General features: G+C 33.3%; 1 long non-coding RNA gene across 1 annotated transcript; it reads left to right on the top strand.

Moving 5' to 3' along the window:
* The first annotated feature begins 432 nt into the window (after window positions 1–432).
* Window positions 433–1,669, top strand: LOC143581640 (uncharacterized). Its single transcript, XR_013143863.1, has 4 exons — window positions 433–626; window positions 770–902; window positions 980–1,395; window positions 1,499–1,669. It is a non-coding gene; the product is annotated as an uncharacterized LOC143581640 (long non-coding RNA).
* Window positions 1,670–16,571: the final 14,902 nt, after the last annotated feature.

The raw sequence follows: 16,571 nt of genomic DNA, 5'->3' as shown, positions 1-16,571 counted from the left end.
GGTCCAAGTATGGTTTTGAATTCACTGGTTTTTATTCCATTTTTGAAGACCCCCTACTTCAGTACACAAGACTCGGTTAGATACTGAATTATTTAATTTATTATTCACTTTTAATTGTTTAAGAAATATTAAAATGCTAATGCTCTGACTTGAATTCAAACTAGATATTATTGGGTATGTCTACAAATGCTATGAGGTGGAGAAGAAACCGATAAGAGGTGGCAAAGAAGCCATCAATATGGACATCAAATTAGAAGATCTTGAGTGAGCTTTTCATGTATATTTTTATTATTTTCATTCTTTCAAACTTAGTCAAATTTATGTTATCCATATCAACAATCTTACCGAGGTAGACATATAATAGTAACCTTGTGGGAGGGGTATTGCCAGCAAATGCTAAACTACATGTTAAATAAGCAAGAACCGCATGTTTTCCTTATTCTTCAATTCGGAAATCTACATATTTACGGAAGTAATTAACAATTTTTATCATTATTTCATTGTACCTCGTATAATTAACGAATTTATGTTTGTATCACAGAAAAGAGGACTGTTTCTAATGTGTATGATGCGACAAGGTTGTTTATAAATTCACCAATTGATGAAATCCTTGAATTTAAGAAAAGGTACCTTATTATTTAACTACAAGTATAAAATAATGACTATCTATACTACATTTAATTTTTAAAAATATGTTTTGCTTTTACGTTCTAATTTTGTTATTCAAAGCTAGCTACTGAATATAACAAATAATTTTTCATCACAACAGCTTTCTGTCTAACATTGGTGAAGAAACATCCTCTCATCGTTATGTTGGTACATCTAAGGTCTCGTCACTAGAAGAAGAATTTTTTAATGAAATTGATTTCATCAACTTTCATGAAATTAATGAAATAAAACATGTACGCTATGTTTTTTTAATTGTTTGTTATTGGATTCATACAAATACCATTACTAACATTCTATTAATTATGGATAGGTTAAATCCCTTATTGTTGTTGGTAAGATCAAAGCTGTATGCGAGGATAAATCATGTAAATATCGTAGTTGTGATTTATGTAAAAATGGAGTTGAAACCATAAATGTCAGAATTGATAAAGAAGAGGATTCGGCTGATTTTGATGTGAAGAAGGAATACAAATGTGTCAATGGCAATTGCACTCAGACTATAGTATCATCTCCTATGATTAGCTTCTTAATTTTGCTTACTTTTCTATTTACAACAATGACCATGCTTTATATTTAAGATTTATTTTCATAATTATTTTTTCTAGATACAAGATCCCTATTGAAGTCCATGATTGCACAGGGACTGTGACTCTTACAATGTTTGAGCGGGATGCAAACAAGCTTATTGGACGAACTGCTAAAGACGTTCTGGACGAACAGGAACAGGTACACTTATTTTCCTTTTCAATGGTTTATAATAACATTATTATAAATAGTGAAATTTTATAACTTTTTTGTTTGAACTAAATATATTTGATGCTTTCTGCAGTCGGCTGAATTTTTAACTCTCCCTGCTGCTTTCAACGTTTTATTAGAAAGAAAGTTTGCCTTTAGAATTGAGATCAAGGACTATAATATTGAAAATAATGCTGAATATTTTTCAATTACTAAACTGAATGAAGATCCCAAAATTATTTCTGAACTCGAAAAGAATTTCTCTAATAATCAGGGACTTTCTCTATTTATTCATTTATATTATAAACCGATGAAAAGTGTACACGTCAAATATTTTACTTTACATGCAAATTGCAGGCTGGTGAATCTGATTATCTGAATCTAATTAATACCCCATTGCCATTACAGACTGATCTTACTTTGAAGGTTATCTACCTTTATTAGTTATTTGTTTTTTCGCTATGTACTTAAACCAAACTAGCTATATTGAACTTATAATTTCTTTATCTATTATTCTTATTATATAGGATTCTATTTCATGTACCGCTAACAATGGAACCCCGATTTCCAATATCAATGATAGTATGGGAACGACTGTTAGTGTTGATTTGAAGTGTAACCTTGAAGATGTATATGACGTTGACGACTCATTTGCTCTCTCGTCAACTAAACAACAGAATATTCACGCAAAGGATGTGTCAGATGCAACTTGGAATGAGGAACTGTTGATTCCAAAAACAGAGAAGTAGAAGTTGGTTCTTTTATCGTGACGAACAATTGCCTTTTAATTATTTTTTTGCATTGCTTGCTGAGTTTATTTTTTTTTTGGGATTGTGTTGGTGTTTTCTTTTTATCTGATGTTTGACTTTATGGAGATTGCTTTTTTATTTATGTAGGTATGATTGAATTTATTTCAACATTTGGTTTTGTATGAAATGAAATGCTATGTTTTATATAATTTACTGCTGAAACGTTTTTAAAATTTTTATAATATTATAGCGCACCAACTTTATACATATGTATGATCATAAAACGAATATGAAAGAAGTCATAACATTGTATTTTTGTAAGAAATATTTATAAATTCATATATTTTTATTTAAAAATAATGCTAAATTTATAAATACATGTACGAATTAAAACCAACTAAATTTATAAAAGAAACCAAAATAGCAAATAGGCTCCAAGCACAAGTCAGCCCCTTAGAATCACCTCTTGAAAAAGCATTATTTTTGACTCAACAAATTACTTGTCCTTATCATAATCGAGAAGATATTTAATTGAAAATTAATAACTTTAAAAACAAATTCGATTTAGTATATGCACCATTCCATAATTATTTTCCGGAATATTATATATTTCCAAATTCTATCCATCAATCATATTTAAAAGGAAATTTGTTAGTCAATTAATTATAATATCACCCAAATACTATAGAGATTCCCTATATTAATTAAGGTTTACGTAAATTTTAAAGATTTATTTCAATAACAACAACAAATACGTATTCTAATTTTAGTATGCTACAATTTCATATCGTAATTATAGTCAACTAATTTAATAATTATCAAAAAGGAAACTATGGTGTATCTATTTAAACATGCAAACTAAGTCTCATACTAACTAAATTCTGTGAAATCAAAAGAAACAACAAGGCTCTTCTCTACCGGCTGTGATCTTTTATCATAGTATACTATACCAAACTTCGACATTCAAGTAAGTAATTCCTTACTCATTATTTATAACAATGTTGAAATAACTAGAAAACGTCAAAAGCGGTCATGAGTATGATTTCACGATTGAATTATCTATCTTACGTCATATATATAATATTCAAAATTTTGTTCTTAGAAAAACTCATAATAGCGATAACAAATAAATAATTTTGTTTAGAAGTTCCAACACACAAGAAAAAAAAAGTCACATAAAAACAGAGTATTGAAATTATATGTTTTTTCTGTATGAACAATGGCTACCCTCTAACTAATTACCGCTTAAAATAATAAATCTCGAAATACCTTTCAAAATAAAAGGATCTAAACATATTATTTCATGTCTTACCACATACTGAATCACAAAGTAATACATGGGCAAATTTGATTCTCATTATTTGCAAACTCCTTTTTGTAAAGTAAAATTAAGAAGCAATCATGGCGAATCAAATAAAACAAATTACGGATATTTATGATTTCATCTAAGAAATTAAGGAAATTACAATTTATTTTATCCAACTGATAAAAACTGAACAATTTATGAAACCAAAGACAATATTACTCAGATAATTGGTAATGGAACTTGGGAGTGATTTTTGTTAAATAGTAGGTTGATGGGTGGTAGTTTAACATTATGCTATATGGTATGTTTTCTAAATCCTAACTATACTTCATTAAAAATATATGTAATTTTACTATAACAATTAATCTAGATTCTAGAAGTATGACATTTATGTTGAATTAGAACATATCAATCATAACAATACATAATTATATATAGTAAAAATAACACTAATGTATTCCTTAAATTAACTGATAATATTATTTACTCATTTCAACTCACTTTGGAATTTAATTATATTCTCTTTCAGTAAACTTACAAGGAAATGTCTAAAAGGAAAACCCCACAAACTGCATCTTCCTTAAAAGCGCCTTTCACCGGTGATGCTTTAATTGGTAGGATTTATATATTTTTGTATTATAGAACTATTACTTTTATAATTCATAAAATTCATATTTGTCCACTTAGAACTACATTTTACCAGTTATTATCTTTTTGTAGGGGACATGCAAAGAACTACTTTATCTGACATTTCTAATGGTAAATATATTTATGTCATTCCCATTTTGAACTTAATTCATCATCTAATAATATTTTTATTGTAATCTTTTTTTTCATTATGACAGTTTATGTAAACAACGTTCGTTATGGAAATTCTACAGAGGCACTGAAATTCATGAAGCTAGATCTGAATAACAGGAAATCCAATATTATACAAGTAAGTAATTCCTTGCTCACAGTCCTATAAGTTCCAATCCGTCTAAACTGGTAATGGTTTTGGTTTCACATCGTTTTTTTTTCAAGCCTTTACGTCAATGTCATGAATTTTAAGTTTTAAAATCTAAATGCCCAATTAGATTGTATGATTAATTTTAAAACAACTCATTCTACCACAACAATTGAACTTAACGCCATATTACAAACTCAATAAATAATGTTAAATAGTTGTTCTTTACTTTGTAAATCTTTTTATTATACTTATTTTTGCACTCTATAAATATGCAAGGAAATGTCTAAAAGAAACACCCCTCAAAGTGGATCTTCCTCTAGCGCGCATGTTACCGGTTATGCTTCATATTGTAAGACTTCCATTTGTATTATATAACGCTTAGCTTTATAATTCATAAAATTTCACAGTTGTTCGCCTAGAACAACGTTTTAACAATTATTATTTTTTTGTAGGGGACATGCAAAGAACTACTTTATCTTCAATTGACGTTCATAAAAAAATGCTTCAAAGGCGAGGAAATCAAGAAAGCTACTTCTAGATAGTAGGAGATCTAATATTGCTCCTAATAAACCATTTTCTTCATCAAAAAGTTCAAGATTAATTGCACAAGGCAATGAAAATATGACACCAAATACAGTGTTTACAAATCAAAGTTTGCATAATTTTCATTCCACTATAAAGAATCCAACTTCGTTTAGTGATATCAATAATGGTAAGATACCCGTTTAATGGCAATTCATAATATTTTAAAATAAGCAGTATTATCAATTATTATCAACTTACACATGTTATCATTTTTGAAATCCTAATTTTTTTCCATGGGCATCTACTTCCAAAAACAACAGGTCTACTCCATTATGTGATAGTCATCGAGTTTATATTTCTTTACCTATCATGACATCAACCAATCATACATCGACTTCTTTAATAAAGTTATCATCAGGAAAGCGAAAATTAGTAAGTCGCGGTCTCGCGGATTACAAATCCTATACTTATGTTTGACTTGATGTTAGATGAAAATGAACAAGCTGCTGTAGAAAATGTGGTTAAAGACCCATTCAAAGGCATCTCTAAAGGTACTTATAAAACAACTATTCAAATTAATAACTATTATGAAAATGCATTTGTTGACCACCACTTAATTTTACAAATTACTTGGATCACGGTGATCAGAATCTCATCTGTGAATTATGTCATGCACAATTGTGGAAAACGAGGATGGAAGAGGAAAAAAAAAGTAAAAACAACTTATTTCCTATGTTGTTGTTACGGTAAGGTTGAGCTATCTTAGTTTAAAGATGCTCCACCAACTTACAAAGATCTATTTAGCAATGTTGGTCCTAAAAACAAGTTTTTCTTAAAGAACATTCGACGCTACAATTCTATGTTCGCGTTTACTTCAATGGGTGGAAAGGTTGAATCCTCTATTAATAGAGGTAACGCTCCATTCGTGTTTAAGATTAGCGGACAGAATTACCATTCTATCGGAAGTCTTTTGTCAGAAAATGGTTCAAAACACAAGTTTTCACAACTATACATATATGGCACAGAAAACGAAATCTCAAATAGACAAAGCTTATTTAGGTACGTGTTAACACCTTTAATTAATTATGTTTACACATTTTACCTTAACTCAGGTTTTTAATGTTGACAAACAAATACTCTTATTCCTACCAGAGAATCAAAAAAACAATCTACAAGAAGTTCCACTTGCTTGATCTTGAGATAATAAAGGATCTACAACATATGCTAGATTCTCATAATGAGCTGGTGAAATATTATAGGATGGCAAGAGATCGTTTTCAAGAAAATCCTCATATTAACCTTAAGTTGCATCTTATTGGAAGAAGACAACAAGACGGAAGAACATACAACTTACCGACTTCTTCTGAGGTTGCTGCGTTGATTGTTGGTGATATTGGTAATATTGAGCCTCGAGACATTATTGTTGAAACTCAAACAGGAATACTAAAGCATATAAGTGAATTGCATCCTTCATACGCTCCTATTCACTATCCACTTTTCTATCCTTATGGCGATGATTGTTACAGGGTTGACATCCCTCATAGAGATTTTAGAAGCTTACAAAAAAGCAAACGGCCAAACTGCACCATGAGAGACACTAGAATTTAGGTTACTTAAATAATAACCAAAGTTGATGTTCGTTTTATTTCTTTCCTTTGTAATTGTTTATTTGAACAACTTGTGTACTTGAGATTTGAAAGAATTAATGATAATATTGTCACTTAATAGTGTCACATGTGTTTTGAGCAATATGTACGTCACACTCGGGCGTTTCCTCTTAAGCCGGGGTGTTACACCTGAATGCTATGTCATTTGATTACCTTTACGCATCAAACGTATTGAAAACCATTCAAGCCATGTGTTTTGATTTTTAAATCATATGTAAAATGCATCACGCCTTCGCATTAGTTTTAGAGTCAATGTACTCACCTTTGTTATGATCAAAATGTCTTTACTGATTTATGTTGTGCATGTCATCTCGAACCTGTAGTTATGAGAATATCTTTATATGATTATCTAGATCAACTGATCTAGCTTTAGACCTTTAGTCCAATTTGTAGCTTTAAACCTTGATAAAACATTTATTTTGATATAAAAGTCATTTTTATTCAAAATGCTTATTTTAGTTCGCATAACGTTTGATGTGGCATGCTTTGGCCTAATAGGATCGAACACTCTCATCAAGTTCTCCAGGAAAGTAAATGGGTCCCGCGGTTGATTATTATTTATACGAATTACTTTTCTTAGACAAGAAACCCGACTACCGGTATTTTCACCCTTCCAGTTATCCATGCCCACCACGCTTTTTTTTTAATTATTTATAAATATCTTTTTTATATAAATAAATTTAATGTTCTTCCTTTAGAAGAAAGTCAATTGACAATAACCCTTGTATGTAAAACTTTATATTTCTTAATAATAAAGAAACGTTTATTTTATTTTTTTAAACCTTTATATATATAAAAACTTAAATATATTTATAAACTTTTCAAGGTTTAGGTTATACCATCGACTAAGATCTAATCTATGAAGTAAAATATCTTAAACATAACTATTACCTTAAACTGTGTATAACGATTAAGGACGAACGGGGAGTACTTTGACTAACGTCGGGCCTCGAGGTGTGAAATGTCAGAACTTCAGAGTGACGTCGAAACTTCAACTTAATGGTACAAACTACGAGAAAGTGAAAGTGGTTTTGTGTTCGGGATGTCACAAATGAGCAACCCATGACCGCTATTAATAGTTGTTTCTAATACCGCCAGTCGGACCATCTCTTGCCACCATTCATTCTTGTGATGACATATGTCATTTCATGTGACATGTTGCGACACATGTCAATCTACTTGTTTAGTCATTGGACATGCGTCAATTTCACTAGATTAGTCATCAGACACATGTCGATTTCATCATATTTGTCATTAGGCATGTGTTACTTCAAGAGAGTTTTATATTTTTGTTTTAGATAAATGACTAATTGGTCCCTCAACTTCCTAAATTGATAAAATTGTTATGTAAATTTTCGTGATGTTACAAGGAATATCTGGGTTTGGTAAGACCCATACCCGTGAATTTGGGTCAAATGCATGTAAAACCTTCATTTACAGATAATGCAATTTGGTGGTTTGAGAGAACGTAGGAAGCAACCAAAGAGTTTTTAAAGGTTTCGTTTATATATATTTAAGATTGGTTGTATTCTTGTTGTTTTTGTAGTCCTATGGCCTTAGAATTGTTTATGGGCTTTGACTTGTTTCGTCTTTGTAATAAAAGTTACCATTCAAAATAATTATTGAAATTTAAATTGATCCCGACCCGTCCACGTCTTTGAGCTTCCCATACTCATGAGTAGCCCCGAACTTTCTCCTGCAAGATGAGCTTCTCGAAAAAATTCACTTCCTCGGTCGATAGTTTTTTATAACGATCGTTCAAACTTCAAGATCCCACAAATACAATGTTACTCTTCTAATGATTTCTACGAAACAATGCATGATAATTAGTATATTATACTTACTATTTGAAACCATAGATATTGTATTATTATTATTATTATTATTGTTGGACATATTAAGATATATATTTATTATTATAGTCGTGTTATTATACTAGGAAAGAAAAGATTTGACCAAATCATAGAAGTCAAAAGTAATGAAACGCAATATAAAGGACAAAACATTCTTCAACCATCTTCCAGAATTGGGACTTTTGAGAATAAAAGCATGTTCCCCCACTCAACTTGCATTTTGTTATGTTTAATTATGCTTATTAAATTATTTGGTCTTTTCAAAATATATATATATATATATATATATATATATATATACTTATTAACTTTACATTATTAGTAATCAAATATATAAAGGTGTTACTTTACTATTACTCCATGTGATTGGTAAAAAAAGTACGAGAAAAATGATGTAAAAATTAATTAGTAGTATATTCTTTTATAGTGGTTGAATTTAGTTAATAATCCATATATTATAATAGTGCATTGGCAAGTAAATATTAAATTTACTAGATTGTTAGTTTACTAGAATGTTAGTTACATATTGTTAGATTGTTAATTACGTATTTGTTTCAATGAATTGTTAGTTGTATAACAAATTATTAGGTATTAGATTGTATTACAGGTTGTGTTTTGCTTGTTTTGGTTGTATTTGAAAACCTGGTTGTTGGCTTGATACTAGTTGTTTGTTTTTTTATTCTATATTTTTCATATTTTCTTTTCGGATATCAAACTTCGGATATCCGAAATTTCTGATTCGGAGAGTGAAATTCACTATCCGAAAGGTCCGGATATCCGAAACTTCGGATATTCGGTTTTAAACACCCTTAATTTAGGTGGGTCAAGTGCCATGTTGGCATCCAAAAACACCCCCCCTCCCTCCCTAAAAAAATTTCGATTGGTGATGTTCTAATGATTTTAGTTTTATTTTATAAAGTTTACATCGATTTAAAGCCCATGCTGAAATTTATTGATCATATTATGACTTTCTTTTGAGGTTCTCTTTTGGTGGTAATAGTGATTTTCGGTACCGTAACATTAAATCTTCGGTTATGTCGGAAATTGGTGTTATATGGGTTGTTAACATGGTAGGCAGGACTTTGGATGGTACATGGTGTTATTCGGTCACGTTTTTTAAAGGTAAAACAAAAAAAAAATGATTCGATATCCCCGGTTATACATTTGTATGAAATAATTGGGCACCCGCTAAAGTGGGCATCCTTGCTTGACGAGCAGAGCTAGATAGGTCTCGATGCATTCCTTGTTGCCTAAACGGAGTATCATAGTCGGCCTATTGGATTGTCCGGCATGTGGTGAAAGTCCTTGCATTAAAAAAGCGTGAGGCGAACAAAAGCGAAGAGGTCCTCAGCCGAATTGAAAAGCGAAAGGCGCCCTGATGTGTGTTGTGCGTGTGGTGAAATATAAGAGAATGGAGTTTTAGCTTTTGCACAAGATCGTGTTTTAAATTTATAAAAGTGATTTATAATAAGACTAAATAAACACAAAATAGGCAAGTGTACCTATCGTATATGTAGAATAGTATTGACAAGAACCAAGTATCGATCCGTTGACACAAATGTTTCTAATAACGAGTCGTCGTTTTACTTTAATCGGAAGTTTTAATCATTTTGGGGTTGATTTTTAAACTTTCTATAAAATATAAATTCTTATATATAATATATAGGTGACAAGAAGAGAGTTACTAAGTGAGTAATTCAATTATATGAAGGTTTACCATCTAATATCAAGGATCCACTCAATTATTCCTTGATGATTATTAAATAAACATTTGATAGAATTGTCCTAATAATATATAATAGAATAGTCCCTCATTTCTAAGTGAACATATTCTATGATATAAAAGAAAGTAACATGCGCATTTTAAAGTCCATCCTTTCCTAATGTCATGCTACCACGATAATGTCAATTTAAGCAAACAAGCAGTTTGGTATAGTAGAACGATTAGGATTGAATTCGATTACTCAAATACCATTCCTAACAACTTCGAGTGGTTGTAGTTAACTCACACAACCTCCCCTTGGTTGATTTAATTAGATTATAAGTACACATTCCATTAACATATGATTTCTTTAACTAGTATGATAACCTAATCAATCTTGTTAACAATGTTATTTCAGAATTATCAAAACTAGGGAAATAGATCATAGTTTATATCTCATCATTTCTAAGTACAACATAAGGATCCATGCGTAATCTTGAAAAAAGTATCAAAGTATTCTTTTTACCATTTCTAGTTTCCAAGAACATGAATTACCATGAAAGATTATAAATCATCAACCTTGATGTATTGAGTTAAAGTGATAAAACATTTCTTCATCAATGGATAATTGCAATATAACCATGTACTATACCAAACTAAACCACAAGTTTCATGTAATCATGAAGTGAAACAAAGCATCTCCATAGATTATAGATGGTAAATGGAGTTTAGCTCATAATGATCATTGTTATGAACATAAAAAGAGATGATGATAACAAACACATGATTAAACTAGAACAATCTAACCAAATGTGGATGAACCTCCCTTCTTAATGATGGATTATGATGGCGTTGATGATGATGGATGATGATGATAACCTCCAAGCTTTCAAACTCCTCACTAGATCTTCAATATGAGTGTAATGTGGGTGTTTTTATAAGTGAAAACCGTATAGAACTCTACTTCAAGCACACTTCTCAAATGCCACAAGAGCCACTATTTATAGGCTGTCTGGACATAGAAGCACGACCCCGTGTCCACGTGTCCCAGTTGCATGTTGTCAGATCGTACATGATGACTCACCACGGGGGTGTGCTTTCAAAGGCACGCCACCGTACTTTTATTAGCATGTGCTTAAATTCTCTTTTGTCTTGTCTGAAGGTGATCACGGCCCCGTGGCCAAAGGGGCACGGCCTCGTGCTTTTGTTGACATGTGCTTAATTTCTTGTAGATTTTTGTCTTTTCTTGTGTTCAGAAGCATGGGGGCCTGTTTCTTGAGGCATGGAGGCGTGTTTCTTGTTTTTCTTGTATTTTCTGTCGTTTTTTTTCGTCTTTTCGCTTGTTTCTTTGTTTGAGGCTTGGGCTTATATAAAATTACATTTTATTATGATAATTAGCCTTCTGTGCTATGTTATTTGATAGAAGTTGCAGTTTTTAGAGATTATTTGATGCTTAAAAGATGTATAATTTTATATACATCAAACATCCCCACACTTGAACCTTGTTTATCCTCAAGCAAGCTACTTATAAATATTCTCTAAAAATAGCAAGTTAGGACCATAGCTTAACCATCCCTAAAAGAGTTCCAAGAAAATGGGAACAAAATAACCAACCTTAAATCATAGGAATATATGTAGTTGTATATAAAAAGGATTTGTTTTCATGAGCTCCTGTTTATGCAAAACGTCACGTTCTCACAATGTTACTCACACTCGGTTTATATCTGATCATACCTGTGATGTATGTATGTGAACACTCTTAGTCAAAATGCAACTTGTGAAAAATAAGCTTCTAACAATTTCAAACCTCCACCTTTGTGAAGGGTTGCATAGATTTGGTAATATGGGTTGGTTTTGTAGGGATTTGGTATTTTGCGATGGTTCATGGGTTTAGGTTAATGAAGATGGGGATTGTAAATACAACTTCTGCTGATTGTCGGGAATCTTAAGATGTCTTCAACGGTTAGCTCCTTTTCTCTGATTGTGATGAATTTTTTTTATTTTTTATATTTATTTTTATTTTTTTAAACAAAGCTAGTGACTCTTTTAAGATCAGATCGTCAAGACCAGTTTTGTCGCGGATGTGGATAAGTTCTTCCTCAATCCTGTTTTGAACATAACTCCCAACTCTAATGGATCGTTCGGCTTTGAGCTTAATAGCCCCCACCCTCATTAGTCCGGTATATTCATGTTGAGACTGAGTTTGACTTTTTCTACATCTTCCTTCGTGAGACCAGTTTCCGCAACCTAAGAATCATTCGTATCTTTTAGCTCTTCTTTTCATTATGCTTTTGGAAATTCCACAAAATGGTGGCCTTTGTTCTTCTTGGCGCCACTTTTTCCTCACCTCATTTCTAAAGAGAAAGATTCTCTCCCTAGGTTCTGGTGGCAACCTAGGTTTTGCGAAATGTATGCAACAAATGAAATTGAAATCGAAAGAATGCATTTCCAGTTCTTTAGGGTCTGCCGGTAAAAGACAAGTGTTGTATTTTACTTATGAGAGGGATAAAATGGTAAGTTTTTTAGGGCTTTGTAATTTGGAGAATATTTTGAGGCGTTGAAAATGAACAATATTACCTTCTTCCTTATACAGCGCTTGGTGCGGTCTTGAAATGAATAGTTGCGACAAGTTCTAAATCACATGAAATAAAAGACTCACTCAAATCTTCCGAAAAAATATTTATATGGCATGAGGTTTATCTCACAGTAACGGAGGTATTGGGTATAAACGTCATATTTTGCATAAATTTGTTCTCAGTATTACAAAACTTCTTTTACATTTTCACTTTTTGGTTATAATATATTTGTAGTTGTTTATTCGCAAAAAATTTTCTTGGATTTTTCTTTTGGTTTTGTTATAAAGTTAGTCTTTATTTGCTACAAAAATTTGTTACTTAGAGAATTTTATAATTAGTTGAGCAGCAATTGGTTAAGTAATTTCCCTTTCCATACTTGAATCTCACATTGTCCTCAATGTGAAAAATTCATAAAAAGATTAAAATTTAATTAAGTATGGTGGGTTAAAATGGAGAGGTACTTCCCTATGGTTTAACGAAATTTCGACAGAGCGTCCCCTGTTTTTCGTCTATTTTTCTGTTTTGTATCTGTATAATGTAAAACTGAAAACAACCAAGCATAATTTTGCTGAAAATTGGGTATGGAATCATCCATTCCCTGCCCAATTGGGCTAAATAAGTACATAATAGAATGTCTTGGCACCCACGGCCATAAAAGTATCCAACCAAACAAATAAACAAATAAACGGCAGAATGTAAATTGTTTAAACAAGCATAATAATAATGTCATGAAAATACTACCAGCCCATCCATGCTCATACCCGACCTACCATTACCGCTGCTCGTCAGTTACCCGTGTCTGGGTCGAATGGTTCCCACTGCCTGTCCATGCGATATCTTAGACAGTCAATCTCTCGCCTCGTTTCTGCATATTCAACTGCCCGCTGTACGTCGGAGGCAACAATTTGTCCCGTAATCCTGTCAAACGAGGCGGTAGTGTTTGCTGAGAAATAGTCAATGCGGCCGTATAGGCCTCGAATGAATATCGGCTATTATGTGACGAGCTAGGGCCGGCCCCTGATGAAGATGGGCCTCCCTGATGATGGTAGGTGCGGCGGCGGGCCTGTCTGGGTGGTGATCCTCCACCCCTCTCGGGCACATCCTGGATCATCATCTCTGCCGGGTCCTCAGGATCCCAAACCTGGTTCAGTGCATCATGAAATCTCCATACCTCTAGGTTTCGTCAGATCTGTTGGGCCATCTGCATACTGATACAAAAACCAAGGTTAAGAGCAACCGGGTCTAGGCTACGTGTTCCTTCTATGTCTACATCGTAAGCTCCATAAAGATTATAGATCCATGAGCCGCTAAAGATTGGGGTGTTTCGGCTCTTTGCATTTGCATTTATGGTGAATAGTTTGCAGAACAAATAAGTGATGTTGCATGGTATGTCATTCTTCATGCAATACAGGGCCCATAAGTCCTTCAGGTTCACAACCCCTTCAGTTCGACCACGAGCAGTGATAGTGTGACTAAGCAACCGGTGAATGTATCTCATAAGCGGGTCAGTAGAGTCGTGCTCTTCGAACTGCTTGCAATGTAGGTTTCGTTTCCGTAGCTCAGTTGTTCCCACGCTTGTAACCGTGTGTTTCCAGCCTCTGCGTCTTCATCACCATCTTCATTCGCGAATGTTGTTGCGGCTGCATACCAGATTTCTCTTTCTGTTTCCCCACTTGTGTAAATCCCCAAATCTACCCCTAGTTGGGTGATCGATGTTGTATACCACTCACGCCCACACCTGAACTCGACTGCTTCTTCTTCCCACACATCTAAATTCTTCGCCTTAAAAGAGAAAGAGGCTAGGAATTTCTTTGTTAATTATGTGATAGCTTCCCCTCTCTGATTAAAAACTCGTTTCCGTGGTCCTTTCACAATGGACTTGTACCTATTTCACTGATTAACTTACCTCAACGTATGGCAAGCATAAAAAGTGTTTGGTTCTGGTAGGCGTCGGTTAAGGTAGGTCATTCTAGCTTGAGTTATTCGGTCCCTTGCATTGAGTCCTAGAAAGACTAGGAATGCATGTACGTCATCCCCATACTCTACCATCTGCAATTTGTATCCAAATTGGTTAAAATCTTATGAAAATTATTAAAATGATGGAATAGAGATAAAACTACGGTTCCGTGCTTTCAGAGGCACAGCTCGTGCTGCTGTTGTTCGTCAGTTTTACCAATTTTGACTTTTGTTGACCAAAAGGTGACCACGACTCGTGTTATTTAATGCACGGTCCGTGTGTTTAATCCTAATTTCAAACTCATCAAGATTCGAACCTGTGTTTCTACCCGGTTGTTTCAATTGGGTTTTGATTTGTTATATACTTTACCCAAGATTCGAACCCGAATGATTTCTTCCAACAAATATTAGTATAAAACCTATCTAACAAATCATTATCTTAGATCTAACTGAATAACCCATCTAATTTTCAGGTTTAAACCCGATTCAATCAATTGGTGAGATTTTGGGGTTAATTTAGACTTAGAAAGATGAAATCGAACAATAGATTTGTTAAATTAACATACCTTTGGTTGGAATTGGTTTATTTTAGTTGAATATTAGTGAAATCAGTGGTTGGTTGGCGGTTAATTGTTCTGGACGATGTTGGTGTTAGGGTTAATTAAATGGTGATGCTATTTTATTGAATTAAAAATTCATAACTGCACTGGACACAAAAGCAAGGCCCCGTGCTGCATGGGGCAGTCAGTTTCTTTTGTTTTTGCTGTTTATTTGTCAGGTTGGTTTGTTTTTGATTGATTTTTTCTTAAGGATTAAAGTTAATACAGAAATCAAAAGTCCTAGTTTTCAATAAAGCATAAAACATAGTTAAACATAGTGGAAAGAAAAGTACAACAACAATCCCGAATCACGAAACATAACACTAGCAAGAGTAACTTCTTAACAAGACAAAGTCGGAACTTCAACGACCACAATTCCCGAACAGGTCTTGAATGTGTGGTGGGGCTCGTTTAGCTTCCAAGAGCTCTGAAAGCTTTTTATCGAGCTTTGCGTTCTCCCTGTTAAGTTAGTTGAGCTTGAAAGAACATCCTTGTTGTGGCTATCCACAACATGGAAATTCTCAAACCGCAGTAGTTCGACTTTGTTGATCAGCTTGATTAAGCGAGCCTCAGTTTGGATGTTACTTTCGACTTGGTCTCTCATAATGCATTGGAGCCTCATGATTTCTTCCTCAAGGTTTGAGGAAGAATCACATTGCTTGCCCTTCCTCACTGGTCTCCATTAAACTTTCTTACTTTCCATTTCAGTAAACTTGTGTTTGGTGTGAATGGAATAGTGAGTTTTTGCATGCATTATATTGAGACTGGAAATTCGAGCACGGCCCCGTGCTTCTTGAAGCACGGCCCCGTGCTGCTATGGGAATAAATATTTCTGATTTAGAGAACTGTACGGAGTCAGCGCGTATCATGCTGAAAATTCTATGGTGACCACGGGCCCCGTGCTTCAAGAAGTACGACCCCGTGCTCTTTGTCACTGAAATTTTCTTTGATTTTTCAGCCAAACACGTGAGCCGGAATTTTTAGAATGATGTTTAATATGTTATTTCAAGAGTTTGATCATCCTAAAAATTAGTTTTCATTAAAACTAAAAGTCCTAAAAAAATATGGGATAAGTCCGGTTTTCCTAGAAACAAAAACACTCAGGTTAAGCCCAAGATTTCTAACACGATGTGCCTAGTGCACTTGTTTTACACATGAAAGCAGAAAACATAAAATTCCTAAATTTCACCAAATGGTTCTCCTCCACCGAATGGTCCTGGTGGCAGAAAATACGTGAAGCCGAGAACTTGAAACTGGAGTTGCTCGTTAATGTCTCAAAGCTCCA

Source organism: Bidens hawaiensis, unplaced genomic scaffold (genome assembly GCF_021521415.1).
Source record: "Bidens hawaiensis isolate Kalapana, Puna unplaced genomic scaffold, B.hawaiensis_p1.1 tig00031126_1, whole genome shotgun sequence".
In the NCBI taxonomy this organism is placed as follows: Eukaryota; Viridiplantae; Streptophyta; class Magnoliopsida; order Asterales; family Asteraceae; genus Bidens; species Bidens hawaiensis.
This window is presented reverse-complemented; position numbering and strand designations above follow the sequence as displayed.